Below are 17,828 nucleotides of genomic sequence, written 5' to 3'. Positions count from 1 at the left end.
AGAGAGAGAGAGAGAGAGAGAGAGAGAGAGAGAGAGAGAGAGAGAGAGAGAGAGAGAGAGAGAGAGAAAGAGAGAGAGGGACAGGCGCGCACACACACACACGCGCGCGCACACCCCACACAAACACACCCCGACACAGACACACACAGAGTGCAAAAGGCGAGCCGCCCCATCCCGTCTCCAGGGTCTTCAGAGGCCCCCGCCCGCTGCTGCGCATCCCGCGTCAGAGGAGCGATTAACCAGACCCGGTAAGGTGCGTGAACCGCAGCGTTTTAACTTTGTGGCGCGTCCCGCTGTGGAGGTGCCGGTGGCGGGCAACCCTCCAAGGCGCCCTGCTCCAGCTGGAGAGCCGCGCAGCCCCAGGGAGGGGGCGCGGGAGTTTGCTCAAGTCCCGGGAGGGGGCTGGGCCCGGCTGCGGGGGAGGCTGCGGGGGGCGCTGTCACCCCCCTTCCGGGAGGGAGGGAGGGGGCTGCGATCCACGGGACCCGGCCAACTTTATCTGTGCTGCTGTTGGAGGAGCCCGTGTCCTGTTGCCGGTATTGTTTTATAAGTGGTGGCGGTGATGCGAGCTGCGGAAGGCAAGCAGGGCAGGAGGGTATCAGCCCCGGGCTAGCCTTGTGCTTTTCCAGGGACAGACCCTCGAACTTGGACAAAATCCCCGCTCTTGTCTGGAATAGAAAGAGCTCTCTCAGCCTACCCGTCACCTTCACCCCAGCTCTTCTGTCTTTTTGTTTCGCTTTCTGCAATCTCTCTTTTCTTCTATCGGTCTTCAGTCCCTCTCGGAATTTCAGAAATAAGTCTCATCCTTCTGGATTTGAGACATTTCAGAGACCGGAAGCGTTCATTTGATTGCAACTTTCTCTCTCTCTCTCTCTCTCTCTTTCTCTCTCTCTCTCTCTCTCTCCCCTCTCCCCCCCCCTCCCTCACTCTGGACAAAGTATAAACTACTCACACTCACGTGCTGTGTCCCTCTCCGCTTGCTCTTCATAGCTATGGTAGGTAGCAAGAAGTAGGGGACAGAGGTCACACGGGTTGAAAGCAAGTTGGATTAGGAAATGTGTACATTTGAAAGCAGCAGTTTTTGGAGTTATCAATCGGCTGGCCTCAGATCCACAGGACATAGTTCTCATATTTTAATAGTCATCTTGTAAAGTGAATATATTAATAAACTGTTTGGTCTCAGTGAGTGCCTAAGAGTGAGGAATGTGAATTCATTTCCAGTCTTCCCTAATCAGCTGAAGCAGGTCAAAATGAGGAAGTGTGTGTTACTGCAGAGCCATACATTCTGCTGGCCACCCGGGATACTCTGGATGGCATCTGGCTTTCCTGCCTCACAAAAGTTTAGAAATTTATTCTAACCCAGCTGAGATGTTCACAGTATCCAGATATCAAGAGGAGTTTCTTAAGAAAGGGCACGGGGACAGATTTCCCCAGAGAATCTTTTCTGCTCAGCAGGGCTCTACAGTCAAGGGCAAGACAGAGGGAAATCTGTGGGATTTTGGGTAATAAGTGTGGGAATCGGCAAGCAGAAGAGACGGCAGTGATTCGTTTTCTTGGTGTTCATAAATAATGGCTCCTAGTAGCACGCTCGAGCACACACACACACACACACACACACACACACACACACACACACACAGTGAAATGCTAGTGGGAGATTTATAGACAAGAGAAAAAGAACAGAGTTGGGGGGGGTGTGCTTGATGGCCAGGAGTGATTAGGTTAAGGGCCAGATGGTTTTTTAAAGTATACGGAAATGTTTATTCCCCCCCAAGTTTGACTTTTATAGCATTTAAAAGGAGGACAATTTCATACTGTACAGAACCACTAAATTTTGATCTGTCTCATTTTAAAGGAATCCGGCTGTCTGAGGATGGCTGTTTGAGCAGATAGGGAAGGAATCTGTTCTCAGAAGCAGATACAGGGAGCCCAGCTTCCAGGGGTGCTTCTTCCTGATTTAAATATAGCTCCCAGGCCAAAGCCTAGATAAATTCAGCCAGAGAGATTTAAAACATTAAGCGCTTACATCGAAAGTTCTCCTGGGCACCCTGCAAAAATCTCTTGGAAATTATGCCATCAACTCTTTCCTCCTCAGAACTCTAGGAGATAAAAATCGCAGGCATCACTTAAAAACTGACGCAATCCAGTCTCAAATCCTCAAACTGCCAGGGATTGCTTTGTTTGCCTAAAAGGTGGATCTTTCATCACCAGGGTTGTTTAAAAACATTTAATTGTGGGGGTGGGAAGGGATATGCATAATTATTTAGTTATTTGTGTTAATTATATAGCAGCATCCTGGAGAGAATTTCTTTTTTTCTTCTTCTCTTTCTTTCCAGTGGTCTGCTTATCATATTCTCGACACTCTCTGTTTGCTCTCCGTTTTAATTTTTTTTTCTTTCTGTACCCCGTTTGGATGGGTAGTTTTGAGCTACTCTAAAAAACAGTCTAAGCTTCTAGCACTTGGAGAACCCTTTAGTTCTTAAGACAGAGCACTGAATTAGTTTTGTTGTGTTCAAACAGTCCTGGCTGGATGCATGTTACACACATAAAGGACTCACATCTGCCAAGCTCAGTTGGTAAATCACCAGGAGGCTCTTGAAGTATAGCAGTTAGTTCATGCTACCTTAGGCTTGTACATGTAGACACACATCCTGTTTAGACTGACGTACGGTCCTGTAAAAGAGAAACGTATATACTTTGCACAGACTCTAAGACTCTGTATGCAGAGGGCGTACAGACAAGGTATCACATGAAAGGAGTGAATTGAACTTCTGAGCCAGGTATGACAACTTTGTTGTGGGGTTGGGGACAGGGGTTCTTGTTGAAGTAAGGCTTAAATTTCAAATGTCAAATTTTCCTTTTTCCAAAGAAAGGAATTTGACTTCTTGCAGAAATGTTTTCTTATAAAACACACTTAAGAATATGACACAATGCTTGTGCATACACGAATGTGTCCTCTATTAAAAGTGTCATCCTTCCACTGAGTGATAAGCAGTCGGGGCCTTCAAGGTACAGTCAGCAAATACAAGAGGGAAAACCAGAAGGAGAAAACTCTGGTTTGAGATTTCCAGAAACCCTGGATTTCAAAGAGCTGAGGGAATTGTAATGTTTGATGCGGCTGAGGAGATTTGGTAGAGCCTGTGTGATTCACCCAGTACCTGATCAACTGTAGCATTAGGGGATGGCGTATACTTAGAGTTCTGAGAGGAACAGGGAAACTATTTGTGTAGGCCTGAAATAAATGAGCTCTCACACACAGGGGCTTTTGTTGTTGTTGTTTTTGTTTGTTTGTTTTTATTTTGGTTTAGGTAATGTAAATTTATATAAGAGGCAAAGAAAGGGCTTGTCGGTTTCACAGGAAGTATAAACTACATCCTGAGCTTAGATTTGTAGATAGTTAATAAAATAAAAGTCCAATTTTGTTCCAAAGAATGTTTTAAAACACCCGTTTGTAAATTGTCTACATTTGAGTCTCATATGTTAATGATTTGGGCTCTGAAACTTATTTCAGAGAGGCATTTTGGTTTATCTTCAGAAACACCACACAAAACTGTCTAAACAACTCTGTAAATAAACTGTTCCAAATGCCTCAATTTGATGAATGAATTAAAGAATTATGGGTCTTAATCCAATTATGATCAGTCTTGTAATTCCGCTTCCCATCTGGGAGAGCTTGGGGGAACTGGGACAGTTAATGACTATCAAGTTCGAGTGGGGTCTTGGGGGTTCATTTCTGTGTGTGTTGTCACAGAAATAGTGGCTTGCGCCCATGTATGAGGGGGATTTGGGATGCGCAGAAGTTACTTAATGGTTTCCAATAAACCAAGATTTAACTTGCCTGAGGAATTACCATTGACAGAAGAGTATATGGAGTTTTAAAACATTCTTTGGAACAAAATTGGATTTTTATTAACTTTGATGTTGTCCCGTGACCTTAAGAGAGAGCAGACACCTGGTATATTAGGGACTTGCTGCTAGGCCTTATTGGGACATTTCTAGGACTCCTTCTTAGACTCCATCATCAAATTCAGTTCCTGGCATTAAAGTTGAGTTAAAATCAAGTGTAAAACTATTAGGGGGAATCTGCTTGGAGCTGTTTTCAGAAAGCCCTTACCTCTTTAGCTGCTTTATGTAGGTGCCTTTGAAAAACTCTCCTAATGAGGACCCTGAACCTCAGGAAGGGCCTTGACCGCAGTCCAGGTTGCTTTGATGAGCCCTTCCAAGATTCCTGCCCCATTTGGCCCATTTAAACTCTGGCTCATAAGCTAATTAATTCAAAGGTATAAATAGTTCATTATGGTTTAATTCTCTGCTTGGATGATATTATCACCCCTCCCCCCATTTGTTACAACCTTTCAGTTTCTCAGAGAAATTGTTGTGGAGATTGCAGGGATAAAGGCAAGAGGAAGAAATCAAAGATAGCTTTCAGTGCCCTCCAAATTAGACCTTGTAGGTAACTGTTTGTCCCACTTACAGCTGAAGACCTTGAAAAAGGCGGCATGGTGATAAATCTAGAGGGGGGAAAGTGAGCCATCGGGGTAGTATGACTTGTTGAGAAGAGCCGGTATTATTTATGTCTCCCAGTATAGAGTCATGCATTCCCCAACATGTGTAGGGGTCTAAACCAAAGCCAACCAACCAAACTCACAAACAAAATCCCCAAAGACATGTGTGTACCTTGGGTGCTCAACTGGTGTTTAGCTACTTCAAGGTTTGATGACGTCATCCATAGTGGACAAGAGTGCAGTGGACGTGGGACCCTATCTTGACATTCAGTTGGTATTCTCCGACACACCAAGGAACTTTGCTCTTACTATGAATCTAAGCAAAGTTAAAAAGGTAGGGAAATTTGAAGGGGCCAGGAAGCAGAAGATGCTGCCCCCTCAACTGTTGAGTTTTTTCAATCTAGGTCTGTGGGTGAGTCATACAAAACCTTATCTGGAGATCAGAAACCTAGAGGGCCCTGTGCCTATTTCTAACCTCCAAAGGAGCAGATTATGATGATCCTTCTTCCCTGTGTCTGCGTGTGTTCTGGCACACTGCGTCTGTATGCAGATGTATGTGGAGGGCAGACGAAGCCTAGATATGTTGGGTATCTTCTATGATTCCTTCCCACGTTATCTTTGGAGATAGGGTCTCTTGCTGAACTGAACACTCAGTGAGGAGGCTATCCTGACTGCCCAGCAAGATATGGTGTTTGCTTGTCTCTGTCTACAGTGTATTAGAGATAGGGGCATGTGTGCCTGTGCCTTGTGTTTTAAACGGGTGCTGGGGACCTGAACTGCCATTCTCATGCTTGCACAGAGGCACCTTATCATTGGACCATTTACTTGAGCACCTGCAATGTTCTCAGATGCATGCTTTGTGGATGGCACTAGAAAAAAAAATGTGACACTTCTAGCAGACTGTCTGCCCTGAGCTGGTTGTCTTGTCAATTCAACCCTGCTTTTCCCTCTATTCCAAACCAGTCCAGTTCCTCATGATACATGTTTGAGGCTTCATTTTATACTTTAAACTTATTTGAGTATAAGATTTTTTGAAAAAAAAATCACTTTCTCAAGGTGGAAACCAACACTTTAAAATATTGATCCAGTTATCTTCTGTATATGATCACTGACAATGTGGTTTTATTAAAGATGTTGTATTTGGCACGAATATTGATTCTATCCTTTGCTCAGATAAGTGTTCCTTAAGTAATTAACATTTTCATCCTATATAAATAGGTAAAGGCAAATAAAAATGCTCTGCTCTAACCGTAGGTCTCTGCACGCTTTTCTGACAGCAGGTAGGTATGAATGCACAGAGGAGAACAGATGTGAGAGACTGATCAGGAAGAAGTTCAACTGACTAATGTAGCTCAAGAGTGGTTTGGCTACAAAAACAGAAACATCTATAGAGGAGTCCACTGTCTGGAAGGACTGCGCTGTGAGGGGCCCGAAGCTCCCACTGTGTTCTTGTATCAGGGAGGAGTCCACGTTTGGCCTCTGTGCTTAGTGGTACCTAGCCACAGGGTTGCAAAAGAGTCCATTAGATTCTCAGAACAGATGCGACACAGCCCTGGCCTTAATAGCTCCAGGTTTGGTCAGGTGGATCTGCCACCAACAAGCTAACAAAACACCCTCACCACCAGAAACCATAGGGGAAGCGGGAGAAGTTCTTTGAGCTTCTTGGTATTTTGTTTTCATCCTTTGTAAAATGAGCAGGATACTTCCTAGTCAGGGTTAAATGAGGCTGTGCACCCATAAGACGCTGTGCTATGCATAGACAGAAGGAAAGCTTAAAAAATACATTGCTCCTTTCAAAATGCAACAACCAGGTGTGGATGGATACATTGTATCAGATGGTCCTGAGTGTATTTAAACAAGGGCTATTTCGCATAACTGGAAAGTGGTGTTCCTGCAAGGGAGACCTCAGGCTTACCTTTTAAAAGTCTATTTCTTCCTCCTGTTTCAGTCTGTACCCTTTGACTCCACACACCAGAGAGACCACCTGACCTTGACCATCCTCTGGTAACTCCCAACAAAGTACCAGTGAGGGAACTCTCATTTCCTTACCTCTGTAGGCTCTCTGTTCAGTGGAGCAGCAATGGACTCCAGGCTGCATTTTATCTCAAGCCTCAAACACCTCCCGAAGTCTTTGCTCCCCTGCGTGACTGATCCTAAACCAACTTACAAGCGCCACAAAGTGCTGAACTCAAGTGGCCCTCAGCACCAGCCCCTGCTGGGATGAGACACAGAGCCACCAGCACTTTGTTGCGTTAGATTTGATCGCTGCCATGAACAGCCCTTCGATTGTCAGCTAAGAGCCCCTTCAGGGACTTGTCCCTTAATAGGAAGTCTCTTTTCTTCCCTCCTGTTGTAACTTTAAATTAAAAGAAACTGTGGAGGAGTTGATGGTCAGGCCTCACTTCATTCTTTTTCCCACTGGGAGAACAACATCTGAGAAAAGGCGTTTATAGGACTGAGAATTGAGTTGTTGCTGTGTGGGGGTGGGAGTGAGGGCACTGTTGAGAGTGGGGGTGGGGGTGGGGTGGGGAGCGCAGGGGGGCACTGTTGGGTGTGGAGGCAGTGTGGGAGGCAGTGATAGAGGGTGGAGACCACACCACTTAGACTCAATTCTCCAGGTAACCCTTGGTGATATAATGCAGAGGGTTGCCTTTATGAAGACCAGGGAAGAGTTGTGGGCACCAGGCTCTCTCTTACCTGGCCTGTGATTTTTAGGTGGTTTCCGATATATTGCTTTCTGCCCCAGATTTTTTAGGTGGTTCTATGTTGTGTGGGAAATTGACGTGGAGATAGCTTCAGAATCCGCAGAGGCTGGGAGGCAGGAAAAGAGAGCTAATTTTTGACACATTCCTCAGACAGGGACCCCTCTAGGGAATGTGTGCCCAGGATACTGACTGCTTATTGTGAAGTTTTGACATCATTTTTTTCCCAACAGTGAGTGATCATGGGTTACTGGGGGTCTCTGCTTAAAATCGCAGATGGATATCACCATTGGAGAGGATAGGAAAACTTAACACTGTTCGGATGATGTCTTTTCTAAGATACTGATTTGATTCTTATGTGTGTGTGTGTGTGTGTGTGTGTGTGTGTATGTATGTATGTTTGTGTGTATGTGTGTGTGTGTATGTGCTCTCTCATGCTCATGTGTTTACACACACACACACATGTATTCATGGGTGTTCAGGTGGTATATGCAGTGGAGGGATATATTGATGTCAATGTCTTCTTTAGTCTTCCTCTTATATTTTGAGACAGGATCTCTCACTGAACCTGGGGTTACTGATTAGCTAGACTGGGTCCCACCTGTCTTCAACACTTGGGTCACAGATGCATGCTGCTGTGCCTGGCTTTTGGCTTAGGCATTGGGGCTCCAAATTCCAGTCCCCAATGCTTGTCCAGCAAGCATTTGACAGCCTGAGCCATCCCCAGCACCTTCTTCTCCCCGCCCATTTAATTCTTTTCTGGGTGGGCCTGGGCACATGCTCTGTGCTGTTGCTGTTTCTTCGATGTGGGTAATTTAGAACCGATGCAGGCTCTCATGGTATCATTTGTGTTAGTGGAGAACCAGGGTTGTTTTATGTGTAGTATCAGACAGCCTGGGGTTTGCCTGTAAGCTCTTGTGATGTGTGGTGTTCTTCTCTGGTGCTGGCACCCGTTCATAGTGTCTGGCAGGATCAGTCTCATTAATTCGTTCTTGCACTAGAACTATTTTTGAACAAGTGCATACTGTCTCTTACAGTTCTGCCTTGAACTTTCTTCTTGACTCATTCACAGACAGCATAGTCAACCTTGGCTCCCACAGAAGGTGGCACCTTTTCTGCTTCAACCAGAAAATTAAGTGGTCATTTTATGTATGTAAATATCTCTATTGCTAGCCAGGCAGTGGTGGTGCATGCCTTTAATCCCAGCACTTGGGGAGGCAGAGGCAGAGGCAGGCGGATTTCTGAGTTCCAGGCCAGCCTGATCTACAGAGTGAGTTCCAGGACAACCAGGGCTACACAGAGAAACCCTGTCTTGAAAAACAAAAAACAAAAACAAAAAACAAACAAATAAACAAAAATCTCTATTGCTAAAGAAACATGAGGAAGTCATTGTTTATTTGCAGGGACGCCATTGGGTACCCAGGTATTCTGAATCCCAGCTCCTTTTACATGTTAGCATGTGCTGACTTTTCTTAGCTTTTGCCTTACAATGTACTTATTCTCCTGGCACCACTGTCCTTTCAGCATTGTGTTAATATCCCTGGAAATGAAAGGTATGGTGGATACATTCTACCCGGCTTGAAACTATATGGTGAAAAAAAATATTCCCCTGTGGGATGGGGATGTGGCTCAATTGGTAGGGTGCTTGCCCAGTATGCATGAAGCTGTGAGTGCTGTTCGCATCATGGCATGACCCAGGCATGGTGGTGCACCTTTGTAATATTGTGATATAGAGTCAGGAAAGTCAGAAGTTCGAGCATATCCTTGGCTCCACAGCAAGTTGGTAGCTAGCCTGGGATATGTAAGACACAGTCTTAGGAAAAACAAAAACAAAAAAGCAAAAAACAAATAACCCCCCTCCCAAAAAAACAAAAACAAAAACAAAAAAAACCAAACCAGAGGTAACAAAAAAGGTATGCTCCCTAGGATATGGGCTTGTCTCCTTGGCACCATTATAATGCCTAGAACAGAACAGAAGGCTTACTCGTGAGAGAACGGAGTCTTGGCCCTCACAAAGGCAGCTTTGCTTGATGTGAGGTGGCCGGATTAACATCTCTGGGGTTGGTGCGGGATGCTTCACATGGATAACCTTGTGTAACTCCGATCCCTTGTATATCTGCCACTTTCCACATGTGAGCCAACAGATTGATGTGGTCACGTGATCTGCCCACCTCCCACAGCTGCCATCAGCAGGAGAGTCACCACCCGACTTTGGCCTATTAGATGCGGACTCTTTCCCTTTGTGTCCAGGCACTGCTGAGGGTTTGCTCTCTGTAAGGAAGCAATGGCTTCCTGACTATCCCGAATCATGGAGGGTCAGATGGGAAATGCTGTGGGAAGCCAGGAGTGAGCGGTAATTTGTAAAGACTGTACTCATTGGTTTTAACCATCAGTTTGCTGCAATCTTGAATCACGTGCGCAGAGAGGCTGAAGGAGTGAGGCTTAGGTTGTGGAAACACCTCTGCTAGATTGTCTTGATTTAATTGGTGTAAGAAGACCCAGCCCACTGTGGGCCACACCACTGATGAGCGCGATTCTGACCTCTGGTAGAGGGAAGAAACCTAGCTGTATATAAACAGCAGATAAGCAAGCATGTTTCTTCTCTGCTTTGGACTGTGGGTGTGGCGTGACTAGGTGCAAGGGCTCCGGAATTGGCTTCCCTGAAACAATGTAACGAATGGGCCCTTTCCTCCCTCAGTTGCTTCTTGTCAGAATATTTATCACAGTGACAGAAATGAAAGCAGAACACTGATTATCGTTATTAATCACCCATTCCAACATCAACCCCAAACTCTGGGAACACCTGGGTTCACGTTGTGTATGCTTTACTTACCAAGAGCTGTTTTATGCCCATAGGTAGCAATTCTTTATACATAAATGCTGACCACAAAAGGAAGGACAATGCCTTTTGGTTGCTCAGTCATCCCCTGGAAATCTTTTTGGGGCATAGTGTTAAAAATCGAGTCTTTCGTGTTCCATTCCCCACACAGACCTTAAACCCTCTGGTTTGACCAAGTGTAACTGGCGACTCTTGGGCACTTAAAGGTTGAGATCCTGTGGTAGGTAACATTTTGATTTGCCTGGGGTGGTAGTAAGTTGCACGTGTAGATTATGGAACTTAAGTAAGGTGCTCAGAGAATAGGGGTATTGGTGAGGTAGTGCAAGGCTGACTGTTGGGTGACTAGAAACATGCCCCTTTATGGTCTCTTAGTTCTGAATTAAAAATGAAAGAGTGATTTAGTGATTTTGCACATATAGAACAGTAGTATGGCTGAAGCTAGAGTGGGAGAACCTGACAAAGAGAGGTAGTGACCTGAAGCCAGGCAAAGGTGGTGACCATATCACTTTTAGCTTTGAAGGGATTTCCCAACAACCAAATTGACAGTGCTTAATAGTCTGTTGAAGACCAGAGGCCAACTGCTTTATAGTCCAAATACTTGGTACAGTCTCGGGGACGTAGTAGGTATTTAAAGATATTTGTTTGTGTGTTTTCTTCTGTAGTGCTGGGGTCAAACTTGGCCTGTGCATGTTAGCTATGCAAATGTTCTTTCACAGGGCTCTCTCCCTGCATTGTTTAAACGAACTAATAGGAGCAGAAAGAATGGGAGAGCGATATGTACAAAACACTAGAGATTTTGATTATGGTTACACTAGACCCATCTCCCTTTATCTGGGGGAGACACAGTCTAAGGTACCCCAGATGCTCTATCTGAACCCTAGAAACCCAACTCTGTTTTCCTCTGTATGGATCTAACTATGAGGAAATTTATCCTTAAGCAAGGCCTATTAGGTACCAATAGTAACCAGTAATAAAATGGAACAATGGTTATAAGGTGCTGAGCGGGGATGTGGGCTTTCTGGAGACTCCCTACTGTGTGTGCAAACCCTTCTTGTGACAAGACAAAGCAAGGCAAAGGACACAGGCACTGTGACATCATAGCATTGGGTGATTTCATCATAAGGATCATTTGGACATAAGGACCATGAGGCTGCTGTGATAGTCTGCTAACCAAGCTGGCTGAGTGACTAGCTGGCAGGGGGTGGCGGTCGGGGGGGGGGGGGGGGGATTCACAGAGCAGATCCTGCAGAGGAAAACAGTGTTGCTCTTCCCAGGCACAGGGTCGCTGAGGAGCTGGGAGATTCCCTGGCGCTTTAAAGCATGCTCTTCCTTTGTAAAGTTCTGAATTGTTTGTTTGTTTATTTCCTGGCGTTCTCTGACATTTCAGACCTTAGCTGCTATGGGTGACTAGAACCATGGCTAAGAGGTTCCCTGTTTTTTCTGGACACAAAAAGATGCTTCGAAGGAGCAAACTGAAATGAGATGTGTGTGGATTTTAGTTAGACCAGTGTGGTTTTTACAAGTAAACAAAGCACTGGGGGAGAGACAGGATCAAACCTCAGGAACTGCCTTTCTTAGTCCCAGAGTAGCTGTGGCTCCAGAAACATGGGAGCCCTGTTTTTTCTGGTCGCCATGTGATCATGGCACTCAACCAATACCTACTGAACAACTGACAGGGCTTCCCCACCAGCTAGAATAACATGCATATATGCTGGCTAGAGATATCACGTGAGAAGAGCGCATATTGTTCTAGAGGGGAGGTGTACACTGATTCTTTGACTGTACGGATTATGGTCTCCACGTGTAGTAAGAGGATGGTTCCCTCTGCAACCAAGCCTTGCTCTGTGGCTAACTGAATGTTGTCTTGTACTATTATGCAAATCCGCAGTGGTCCAGAGAGTAGGTGGAACTCTTTAATAACTATTTGACCAAGGATTCAGTGGATTGGGGGGTGGGGGACTGTCCTGGTGGTGAGGTCAGAGGGAACCCGAAGCCCATCGAAAGGAGTTATTCCCAATGACATGGGATCCATAGATATTAAAGGAAAGATGCTCACCAAGGTAGTGCCCATAGAAGTGATACCAGCCCCACCAGAAGAGGAAGCCATTCATTCCAGCTAGAAAATGTACAGGGAGGAGAAGAAAAAGGTACCATGTCTCCTAAACCTAGCGGGAGTTTCAGCACAAAAATGGCTCTAATCCAAGCAGTGTAATATTAACATTGCCGTGCATCTCGTGGCTCCAGCCCTGCGAGATGCTTTGGAAATAAAAGGAGATTGTGTAAGGAATTAGCAACACAAGGCATTTTTTAAAGTGCTTTATTGCCAAGGCCTGTGATACTGTATGAAATCCATGCAGCACCCCTCCCCCCCCATTTCTCCTGCTGCGCTTAATTTCGGTATCTCACGCTATTACCTATCCTCGGAGAGAAAAAATAATCACTCTCCGTTAACCCTTAAAAACCAAGTCTCACACTGTACTTGTTCTCAACTTATCTCTCTGATGTCTCTCAGGAAGTGGAAAGGTGGTGTATTTAGGTACTGTTTCTCAGGGGTGCAGAGTAGTTAGCATTGCCTTAAGGGGTGTCACTGGGGTGTAGGAGTAGGCTGCAACCAAGTGTCGAAGGCAGAAGTTTAGAAAAGCCTCCAGCAGTTTGAAGAATAAGGGACCTGAGTGAGCCAGCAGAGAGTGGCTCTGGCATGAGTCCAGAGCAGAAGCCAGAAGTGGGTTATAAAAAGGCAGGAGGCAGGAGTCGGAGGGAGTTAACTCTTCCCAATGTAGGTGGCTATCTTCTGGTGACAGGGAGACTTCTCAGGAAATGTCATGCCCTCCCTGGTTCACTGTTGTGCTGCGCTGCGCTGCCTGTCTCACTTGATGCTGGCTGATTGATAGCTGTCACTAGGCTCTTTGCTAAACAGCTCTTTTCTTGAGACTCCCTGGTGACCTCCCTCATGTGCAGAAATTGTCCCATTATCCAGACAAGAAGCCTGAGCTTGCCCAAAACAGCATAGAAATAATGGTCCAGCTGGGACTTGAACTTATAGAGCTCTGATTCTGGGGACCAAGCTTCTACCCATATTTACATGGATCCTTCAGAAGGATGCCTGCATCTGTCCCTCTCTCCAGGACCTAGCCTCTCGCCCAGAAGTGCTGCAGTCTTCCCGAGCCAGCATCTTTCTCTGCAGTGAGCTCTATTTGCTGCTATCAGGCTAAGCTTCCTGATGTGCTTGCTATTTGGGTCACGTTGCCCCTTTCTCAAAAACTCAAAGCATGGTGTGCCACATTTGGATGGATCTCGCCCTTTGTAGGTTGGTTTATTAGGGCCTCCTCCTTGTCTATCTCATCAGGCTTGTTTGAAAACTTCCCTTCAGTCTCCTGTTGATCGGCTCCGAGATGCACACAGCTGTGCAGCTGACTTCCCCGACTGCTGGCAGCACCTCAGCCTTCTAAACCATATGCAGCCTGGTACAGAGGCTGTGGCCACTGCACTAAAGCCACTCGGGACTCCCAAATCCCTGGGGACTTCCTCCAGAGTGTTATTTTCTCCATCTGTTTCAAACCCTCCCATCAATGGACTCCTTGGTTTCCAACCCACCAGACTCCATTATTTGGCTCTCACAGCCTTTTCTCCGTCCTTCCCCTCATTCAGTAAGCAACACATCTTCACAGAGCACCTCATATGATTGAGTCACCAGGCTACTTCTGGAGAATCAGTTGTATGTAGAACAGTACTGATCTGTTCATGCAGATTTCATGGCTATGGAGAAGGAAAACTGTAACCAGATAATGAACATCACTTAGAATGTTACACTGTGCACTTCTCAGAAGGGTATATACCCAGCCAAAGGAGGCAACTGGTATATTTGAAGGCAGCAGCTATCAGGGAAAAAACCCTGCTATCAGAAGCCACACGTGAAAGACAATGTGGCGCAAAGGAAAGGAGAGAGAAGGACCATACGGTCCTTTGCTTTCTGAATTCAGCTTTACTCTTTCCCAAAAGTCCTCACAGAATACAGTGGCCGAAGATCCACCCCCCACCCCCACCACTAGTTTTCTAGTATTGGTTATATGCTCTGTTTTGTCTGTCTGTCTGTCTGTCTGTCTGTCTGTCTGTCTGTCTGTCTGTCTGTCTGTCTGTTTTTTCAAAACCCGGCTTGAGACAAGTCAGAGGCATCTGGGAAGAGGGAAGCACACACAGTTGAGAACATGCCTCAACATCAGGTTTGCCCATAATAAAGTCTGCAGGACGTTTTCTTGACTGGTGCTTGATGAAAGGGTCCAACCCACCATGGGCAGTGCCACCCTGGGCTGGTGGTTCTGGGTACTGTATGGTAGCAGGCCGAGCAAGCTGTGAAACCAAGGCAGTAAGGAGCAATCCTCCCTTGCCTCCGCATCAGCTCCCGCCTTGACTTCGTGCTCTGAATTTCCTGATTGTTAGACCAGGGCAGAGACATAGAAGGCAAATGAATTTCTTTCCTCCCTAAATTGCTTTTGACAATGGTTTCATCACAGCAACAGAAAGGACATGGAGACACACATATTGAACTATATGGTGATCGGAACATGATGCTGAGAACTATATGGTAAACATTCTTATCTCCACTAGATGCTGAGAGTTTGTGTTGGGCGCTCTGACACTGCACCTCAATAATGCGCTCCTCCTTTGCTGCTTCCTTTACCTCACTCACTTTCTCCTTCCTCACCCTTGCTCTCTCCCTTCCTTCTTCATTTCCTCCCTCCCTCCTTCTCTTCTGGGTTGAACATGCAGGTATTAATTCATAGCTGTATCGAGCAGGGGACAACCTTGGCGTTATTCAGATGGAGTTAGCTATCTATTTAATCTATCTATCTATCTATCTATCTATCTATCTATCTATCTATCTATCTATCTATTTTTTATCTATCTATCTATCTATCTATCTATCTATCTATCTATCTATCTATCAATCTATTTATCATCTATCTACCATCTGTCTCTCATCTATCTATCTATCTATCTATCTATCTATCTATCTATCTATCTATCATCTATGTATGTATGTATGTATGTATGTATGTATGTATGTATCTATCTATCTATCTATCTATGTATCTATGTATCTATGTATCTATGTATCTATGTATCTATGTATCTATCTATGTATCTATCTATCTATCTATCTATCTATCTATCTATCTATCTATCTATCTATCTATCTTTTTGTTGTTTGCTTTTTTAGACAAGCCTCTCTCACACTGTCCAGAACTCACCAATGCAGATAAGCTGGTTGGCCATCAAGAATTCAGGTTCTGCTTGTTTTCACTGCCCTGCACCTAGGATTACAAGTGCATCTGAAAGTCTTGTTTACACAGACTCTGGGGCTTGAACTCATGTCCTAATGCTTGTAAGGCATGAGTGTTATCGATCCTTCTCATCCGTCGTCTTCTAACTCTTTCTGACTGAGAAGTTGAGCTCGCAGTCTCTGATTCCTTATCTGCAGAGCAGGGCATGCTCACCCCTGTTGACAAATTAGCCGTGAGGAACTCATGATACAGTGAGCACGCAGTAGGAAAATGTCACCTCTGGCCCTCTGGTGAGTATCATCATGAGATATCACTTAATGGTTGTAAAAGTTGTTTTCTTAAGTCAGACCTGAGTTTGCCTATTGGAACTCAAAGTTTTATTTATATCGATGTTTCATTTCTCCCAGGGCTACAAATAACAATAGATGTTGAGGTTTGTCTATAAGAATAGTCACAGAGGCTGCCTGCTAGCTTGCAGTGAGATAGAGTGATTGAGAATAAGACCCAGATGGGAAGATCTGAGAGCACGTAGGAGCCCAAGGAAGCAATTCTAAGTCAACTGTTGAGTTGAGCGTTGAACCCACCGTATGAACTCATGCTAAAATAAGATGTGGGTGTCAACCTCTGGCTTATGTGACAAAACCATTCCCGTCCTAGTGACAACACTTTATACCTCATCTTTCGGTGTTGTGCCTCTCAATAGACTGCTCTTCCTTTGTTTCCAGACTTGGTTTAAAAAGATTCACTTCTTGCTCTCCCTGCCCCTTGCCTCTACTCCTCCAAAGCACATCTTTTCTTGTTTGTCCTGATTTAATTCCATCCTTCAGTAACGTTAGATTATACACAGACCTGCTGCCAAAACAACATTAGATATTACCTTTAGAAGAGAACTGTTTTGGTTTCTTTGAGTGACTTATGGCTTCTAACCACTCTCACAGTTTTCTGGATAGCCACTTGGCCATGGTGGATAAATAGTGTGTCACAGGTAAAATCTCACAACGTTGAGGCCAACCTACAATCAGTTTATCAGCTTCCGATCAGATATTTTATTTTCTTAGACTTTCTGCAGCATGTATATCCCTTTACTGTCTGCGCGTGAGATGCCCCATTCCCCTTGGAAGGTACCATTGCTAAGGGGCCAAGTTCAGCAAAAGAAGGGAGTGGATGTTGCTCTAGCAAAATAGGAGTTTATTCCACGCAGGCAGAATTGCATCTGTAAAGGATCTCAGAGGTGAGATACAGCCAGGTGTTGTTGAAACAGCAGGCAGGTTGATGCTGGTGGAGCCTTAGCAACATGACAGGACTGGCTGAAATGAGGTGACAGCAGATCAAGGCAATCTCTCCACAAACCATATCCAATAACTTCCTGTAGGGAACGGGGTGAGAGGAATCTGGTGTTGTGAAGTCACATGTTTGCTGTTGCCTACCAGTAATCCAGTGGCAGAATGACCACCACTCCCACCTGTCAGGTGAAGCAATGGATATCCTTGGATACTTAATGCCACATGGAAACCAGGGGCTTTCTGTTTGCTGCATGTCTGCATGCTTGCACACACATTCTTCAGTTACATTACATCCAGGGCAAGGCAGATGGGAAAGTTGAGTTTTCTAATGTATGATGACATACATTCAAGTCCCCAGGAGACAGTCTGTGATCGGTAGGTTTGTCACAGCTGGATTTTGAGGGGAGAGCTCTAGGGGATACTACCTGAGAGGGGTCACAGGAACAGGATGAGCAGATGGGGGAACTGAATGGACGGGTCACCCTGGAAGTTAGATTTAAAAACAAAACGGAAAACCAAACAATCTGCCTCTCCCTCCCCGGACCCTTCCTCCCTCCCCCTTCCTCCCCTCCCCCTCCTCTCCCTCCCTCCTCCCCCATCTCTGTGTTGGGGATGAATCCCAGGGCTTTGCCCAGATCAGGCTACAGCTCTGCCCCTGGGCTACATGCCAGCTCTTGTTCTTTTTGTCCAGGGTTTCACTATGTAGCCCAGGCTAGCCGCAAACTCACAAGCCTCCTGAGTGCTGGATTGCAGATGTGTGCCACTGCACCAGTAATAAAACAGACATCTGCAGGAGGTGGGGTGCTGTTTTAGATTTCTGTACCTGGGAAGAGTTTATGATCTGAAGCAATGAAGTTAGAGGTAAGGTGGCTGGTTGCCTCTTCTCAGAAGGTGGCGGTGGTGGCATCGCTGTAAACTGGAAGGGGGGGGGGTAGATTTGCTTCCGGCCTGGAAGTGCAGACCTGACTTCATGGGCTCTTAACAGCTACTCTAGTCATTGCCCCTTCATCCCATCTCTCAACTGGGTGTTATGTTATATAGCTTAGGCTGGCCTCAAAATCCATATGTAGCTGAGGATGATCTTACACTTCTGACCCCATCTCTATGGTCTGAGTGCTAAGAGGCATGTATCAGCACACATGGTCTGCTCTTGCTCTCTCTCTCTCTCTCTCTCTCTCTCTCTCTCTCTCTCACACACACACACACACACACACACA

The 17,828-nt window shown here is 45.5% G+C and overlaps 1 protein-coding gene and 1 long non-coding RNA gene across 6 annotated transcripts in view; one reads left to right on the top strand and one right to left on the bottom strand.

Annotated features, from left to right (window-relative positions):
* Positions 1-1,015, bottom strand: part of LOC115063157 — a 3,657-nt gene extending 2,642 nt beyond the window's left edge. The window contains exon 1 of the long non-coding RNA XR_003843056.1: positions 953-1,015. This is a non-coding gene — a long non-coding RNA (uncharacterized LOC115063157). The remainder of the gene's footprint in view (positions 1-952) is intronic.
* The window catches only part of Sox5 (SRY-box transcription factor 5), a 943,592-nt gene continuing 925,853 nt past the window's right edge, over positions 90-17,828 (top strand). For 2 of the 5 annotated variants that reach the window (XM_029534568.1, XM_029534566.1), the window contains exon 1: positions 133-253. The gene's annotated coding sequence lies outside the window, so the exon portion shown is untranslated. Of the gene's footprint in view, positions 254-2,740; positions 2,781-17,828 lie in introns of those variants that run through there. The other 3 variants (XM_029534576.1, XM_029534569.1, XM_029534571.1) reach the window with 3 other exon arrangements.

Source organism: Mus pahari, chromosome 2 (assembly GCF_900095145.1).
Source record: "Mus pahari chromosome 2, PAHARI_EIJ_v1.1, whole genome shotgun sequence".
Taxonomy (NCBI): Eukaryota; Metazoa; Chordata; class Mammalia; order Rodentia; family Muridae; genus Mus; species Mus pahari.
Note: the sequence above shows the minus strand (reverse complement) of the source record. Positions and strands in the feature narration are given on the sequence as shown.